Genomic DNA, 5,930 nt, shown 5'->3' on the forward strand with positions numbered 1-5,930 from the left:
CAAGCAAATGGCAGGCTTTCCTCATATAGGATTCAGATTTAAAGGATACATTTCACCTTTGCGCTTCGACTTCAGAAGAACTGCTTTCGTCTTCTTTTCTATGATTTCAGATCCTTCGTCATCAAATGATACTTTCAAGCCCGTCCCCACAACCAATTGAGAAACACTTATGAGGTTGTGTTGTAATCCTTCCACATATCCCACTTACGAATCGAAAAGTCTCCATTCATTATCATCCCATACCCTTTCATCCTTCCAAATGAGTTGTTTCCATATTTCACGTTTCCACCATCCTTTAGAGCCCGAAACTCTCGCAACTCCTCACTACAAGAAAAAGTTGAAATAACTACGGAAATTTGCTACGAAAGTAAAATCCGTAGTTATTCTGCTACGGATTATGCTACAAAATGGCTTGTCGTAGCTATTTTGCTATGGAACTTGCTACAGAATTACATCCCGTAGGTAATATTTGAATAACTACGGAATGTTGCTACAGAATTAAAAACCGTAGCTATTCTACTATGGAATATACTACGAACTAGTTAGACGTAGGTATATTTGCTACGGAATTAGCTACAAAATTGCATTCTATAGCTAATATTTGAATAACTACAGAATTTTGCTATGCAATCGGAATCCGTAGTTATCATGCTACGAAATTTGCTACAGAATTATAAGGCTTAGGTATTTTGCTACAACTGTTGCTACAGATTAAAGTTTGTAGTTACTTTGCTACAGAAATTGTTACGGAATCAAAATTTGTAGCTATTTTGCTACAAAATTTGCTACCACGTCTAAGTCTGTAGCTAGCTTGCTACGACATTTGTTACGGAGTCAAAATCCGTAGCTATGTCGCTACAGAATTTGCTACAAGATCATAGGTCGTAGCTATTATACTATAATATAAAAACCATAAATATTATACAATAGAAGTTTCCAGTATGCAATTTTAAGTGTTTGGAGGTTTCTCAAGTAAAGTTTAAACCCTTAAAACCGAAATTCGAATTGCAATTACTAATTACTTAATTAAAAATTATTTTTATATTTTATGCATTAAATAAAATATTAAATAACCAATATAAAGTAAAATACATTTTAGACCTTAGACCGTTTTATGGTTTTCAGTATTTAGTATTTACGACTCATAATCCTCACGAATTCACGACTCATAATCCTCACGAATTCACGACTCACACCGAGGAAACCGATTCAAGGAAACCAAAAAACCCATAAACTGAAACCGATTCCCACCTCTAATATTTAAGATTGAAACCTTTTTTTAATTGTGAGTCCAAACTTTAGTAGCAACCATGTTGCATTTGAGGTAAGCGAGAGCCGCCAAAATCTTAGAAATAGTTTGGTAGGGGGCTGGTCACATCCTGTTTGTTTGATCGATTGTGGTGCTTTCCGATGCGCATTGGACCTCGACCGAACCTCTTAATAGAAAATAGGGTTGTGCATGGGTCGGTTTTGGTCCCAAACCCAACCCAACCGCTTTCTGGTTTTTAGAACCTAATAGGATCGGTTTAGAGTCGGTTCGGTTTCTCGGGTTTTGAGGTCGGTTTGGATGGTTTTTCGGTTTCTTGTGTTCAACCCATACACTGATCACAGGTTCTGGGTTTAAACCCATGGGTTTTGGTTCCAATCCATTTTCCATAAATGAAGCAACAAGTTAAATACTTCAAAAAAACACCAAATTGAAGTCAAATACTTCAACAAACATGAGTCTTACAACAAATAGTCTATTGAAAGTTACAACCAAAGCTCGAAATAGTCTATTACAACCAAAACACAATCAAGTATGGGTGGTTTCTCGGGTTGGATGGGTCGGTTTCTTGGGGCGGAATTTCGTTTTTAAGGATGGGTCGGTTTCCCAGGTTGGATGAGTCGGTTTCTGGGTAAAAACTGAAACCGAACCCGATTTTTCGGTTTTTAAAAATAGCAAACCCTAACCGTCGGTTTTGCTTCAGTTTCGGGTTTTTCGGTCTTGGTTTCGTCGCTTTATCGGTTTTTTGGTTTGGGTTTGCTCACCCCTAATAGAAAATGCACCCCCTTGGTCTAAGTAACCCACATAAGTAAACATAAGCCTTAAGACCTAGCTAAGCCCTATGTCGTAAGCCCTAAGCCATGAGCCCTAATCCCTAACCCCAAGCCATAAGCCTTACAAGCTACGCCATAAGTCATAAGCCATAAGCCCTAAGCCTTAAGCCACAAGCCAACATTGTCGCTACCCCACCCCACACCCACACACCCATCCAACCAACTCTACCCTGTACGCACACTTATCCCACCCACCTCCACATCCACACCCATACTCCCACTCTCACCCTATATACTTTGAGTTTATTCCAAGTTTAACTTAATATATTTTGAGTTTACTTAACTAGTTATTGTTATGGTTAAATATATATTTAAACTTTCACCACAAACTGATAATCATAAGCTTTTACAAGAAGTATCATATTCATTTTTGTGATAATGATATTATTTTTATATAATTTTTAAAATGATTTTTATAAGTTATTTGATAAATATGATTAATATAAAATATAATATATATTTTTTAATTTTTTATATTATTCTAAATATAAATATAATTAAAAATATTTTGTATAACTATTTCATAAGACGGACTCTAATTGTTATCCTTAAAAACGTTTCACTATCTCCCACGATAAAAAAAAACCTAAAACCACTAGACCTAAAACGGCGGTCCCTCACAATCACAATTGATCGACTCTACTTACCTGGTTCATTCTTTCTCCATCTCTCAATCGATCGATTTCTTCAACCATCAAGCCTCTCACTACGGCTGATCGATTCCTTCCACCATCAAGCCTCTAACTACGACCGCTCACAACCAGCAACATCGTATACGTCTAGACCTCCGCCTCAAGTATCTTCTATCGACGTGCACACCTTCCACCTCCTCCATCCGCCCTCCAGTCCGGTCACCGCCGGTGTCGGCCCTAATTTTAGAGATTCACATGGCCGGACTGCGATTTTCCTCTATTTGTATTAATTCTAGATGCTTCGATTAAGAAACTTTACATATTCATAAGAGTTTTGGTATCTTGATACTACTGTGGTATCCTCTGTGCTTATCATAGATGTATCTGTCAATGGGAGCCTAGGGAGCCTGACTGTTATTCTGCGGAGAAGCTTAGAGGTAACGCATACAGCCATGCACATTCTGTAACACTTCATAATCGTGTTTTCAAGTTCTATCACAATACTAGCTAATAGATGAAAGTAGAAGACGCTACATGTGTATAAGAGTGTCTTAATTAATAATACTCAAAGGTAGTAAACGTTACATGAGTATAAGAGTGTCTTAATTAATAATGCTCAAAGGTAGTAAACGTTACATGTGTATAAGAGTGTCTTAATTAATAATGCTCAAAGGTAGTAAACGTTAATTATCTCAGACCAATTACTCAAATAATAAAAAATATAATTCATTGAAAAAATTTCAACATGCACCTGTTTCATCTTAATAGTACTCAGGTAAATTTATCTATCTATAATCAATTTTATAATATAAATTAAAATCAATTTCATCATCAACTACGCCAATACAAAATATTATCTGATGGTTAATAACTCCCCATATTGATCCTATACTAATTAGAGATTGTTAACATCACCTGAGTTCATGTTATTTTATCATGGCAACATAGGATTTCAGCGCAATTGGCTGATGGCTACCAATCCAGTAGAAGAAGTTGCAATTTTTGGTAAATGTCCGTTTTACCCTTTGGGTCAAGTGCTTATCAAATGTTGATTTTTTATGACAATAATCAGGTCTTGAAAGTACTTTGTGATGTATCCATTTGGATTTGGGTTACTGAAGAAATGATACCACTTATTACAAGGTGTGCTTTTATTTCCTGTAATTTTATTTGATTAATATGTTCCTTATTTCAGCAATAACTATTAATTTTAATGTTCTTTAATATCTTTTCTAAACTTATTCATGTGTACTTATTATTTTTGAAAAACAAACTTGAACAAACGGCTGCTGATCTTGCATCGAGTAAAGGGCATAAAGGGATTGTTAGATATTAGGCAGAAACTTATCTCACCAGTCATCTTTTAGCATTGTCTGTGAAGGACAAGGACAAGAATGGTGTCAAAAGTGAAGTGGAAGTGGATGATGATGATGCTACACATTCGCATTCTTTAAAAGGGTCACTTGTAGCAGTGAGAAGATCAGCACATGCAGCTGCTTTAATTCAAGATGCTTTCAGAACCCGTTCTTTCAATCAAAGGCAACAACAAGCAACAAAGGCAAAAACTGATGAACTTGCTGCTTTTGCTTATTCTTCTTCTTCTTCTTGTTCTTTACAGAAGTTGAAGAAAACACGTGATTATGAAGACTATTTGCATCTGAACATTGCAACATCAAAGATCCAACATAAGTACAGGGGTGGAAAAGAAGGAATGAGTTCTTAAAGATTCGTGAGCGTGTTGTCAAGATTCAGGTAAACTGGTGTTAGTTTTTTGATGTTGTTAATTTAAGTGGGAATCTTATTTATTTGATTTTTTTAGGCACATATTCGTGGGCATAAAATTCGCAAGCATTATAAAAAAGTGGTGTGGTCTGTTGGGATAGTGGAGAAAGCGATACACAGATGGAGACCAAAGAGCCGTGGGTTGCGTGGATTCCGGCCGGAATTGAGAGCTCCGGAATCGGAATATGATTTCCTGAGAATAGGTCGGAAACAGAAATATGTTGGAGTGGAAGAGGCATTGGCTAGGCTGCATTCCATGGCTCGGAATCCTGAAGGCCAGGAACAGTACATGAGGCTCGTGGGGATGTTTGAAAAGGTACTGTCACTGGTACTGATATTGTCAACTCCCAGTTACGCCCAAGAGTTCCAAAAGACCTCTTCAAAAACTCTCCCCTGGTATTTCCCTAATTTACATCTATTGTTTATCATTCAAAAAAAAAAATTGCAATCTACTTTTGTTGATTTATTTGTTACATTTATTTTTTGTATTTAGTCATTATCGTTTTTTCACGAAGCTAATATTGATGTTGATTGAGTAAAATTTGAATTTGAATACAGGTTGTGCTCTCTGGTTTTGGGACTGGTGAACAACATTTGACACATACAACAATAATGTTTCAAAATATCTTCCCTGCTATTGACATTAAAATAGTAAGTATTTCTTTATCTTTTTTTCTTTAAATGTTTTCTATCAGGCTTAATATTTTATAAATTTGAAGAGTAATAAGTTATAAAATTTATTTCATTTTGGGAATTATATATATAAATTCGATTTTCATTTTTTTAAGGAATGGAATCCACCACAGAAAACGAATTAAAAGGACCATTCTATGTTTATTTTTCAAATTGATGGGTAGTATATGATGTCAAATTGCTTACAGTTGTTTTCTACATATCCCAAGATTTTGCATGTTCTTCCCTCTATATAGTGCAGTACATTTTTTTTTCTCAGGTTGGGGGTGGCAAAGATGGATACACAGAAGCTGATATTAATAAAATTCGCAAAGAATGGTCTTCTTTTGTGGCAACCTTTATTTTTCGGTGATATTTTGTACCGGCAAACAATATTTTCGGTAACTTAGAAATGTTTGTTAGTATTTCACATAGGATTTCTACAATATTTTTGATAAATTGTTATTTCATTTACATAATGCTGATTTTGTTATAATTTTGCTTGGGAAATAAAATTAAGTCATTTTTGTATGTATTTGAACTATTCATGTCACCATTTTTGGCTATTGATATTTTTATGGATTTACTACAGATATTATTATGTAGTATTATGTAGCTGAATTTTTATGGAATCTATTATGTCACATTTTTTCCGCAACGGAAGTAGGCCGTGATAAATTTACTATGAAATATTTGCAACAGAAGTGTATTGTAGTAAATTTGCTACGGAAATAAACCGTAGTA

General features: G+C 35.2%; 1 long non-coding RNA gene across 4 annotated transcripts; it reads left to right on the top strand.

The window, feature by feature from the left end:
* Positions 1–2,669: 2,669 nt before the first annotated feature.
* On the top strand, positions 2,670–5,717 carry LOC145125699 (uncharacterized). Of its 4 annotated transcripts, none has more exons than XR_013716121.1 (7): positions 2,670–3,169; positions 3,681–3,737; positions 3,805–3,875; positions 4,043–4,484; positions 4,552–4,910; positions 5,073–5,165; positions 5,467–5,717. It is a non-coding gene; the product is annotated as an uncharacterized LOC145125699 (long non-coding RNA). The 4 variants fall into 4 exon arrangements; XR_013716122.1 differs by having other exon boundaries at positions 2,671–3,169; positions 4,351–4,484; XR_013716123.1 differs by lacking the exon at positions 3,681–3,737.
* Positions 5,718–5,930: the final 213 nt, after the last annotated feature.

Source organism: Lactuca virosa, chromosome 7, assembly GCF_052849685.1.
Source record: "Lactuca virosa cultivar CGN04683 chromosome 7, Lactuca_virosa_CGN04683_v6, whole genome shotgun sequence".
NCBI classification, from domain to species: Eukaryota; Viridiplantae; Streptophyta; class Magnoliopsida; order Asterales; family Asteraceae; genus Lactuca; species Lactuca virosa.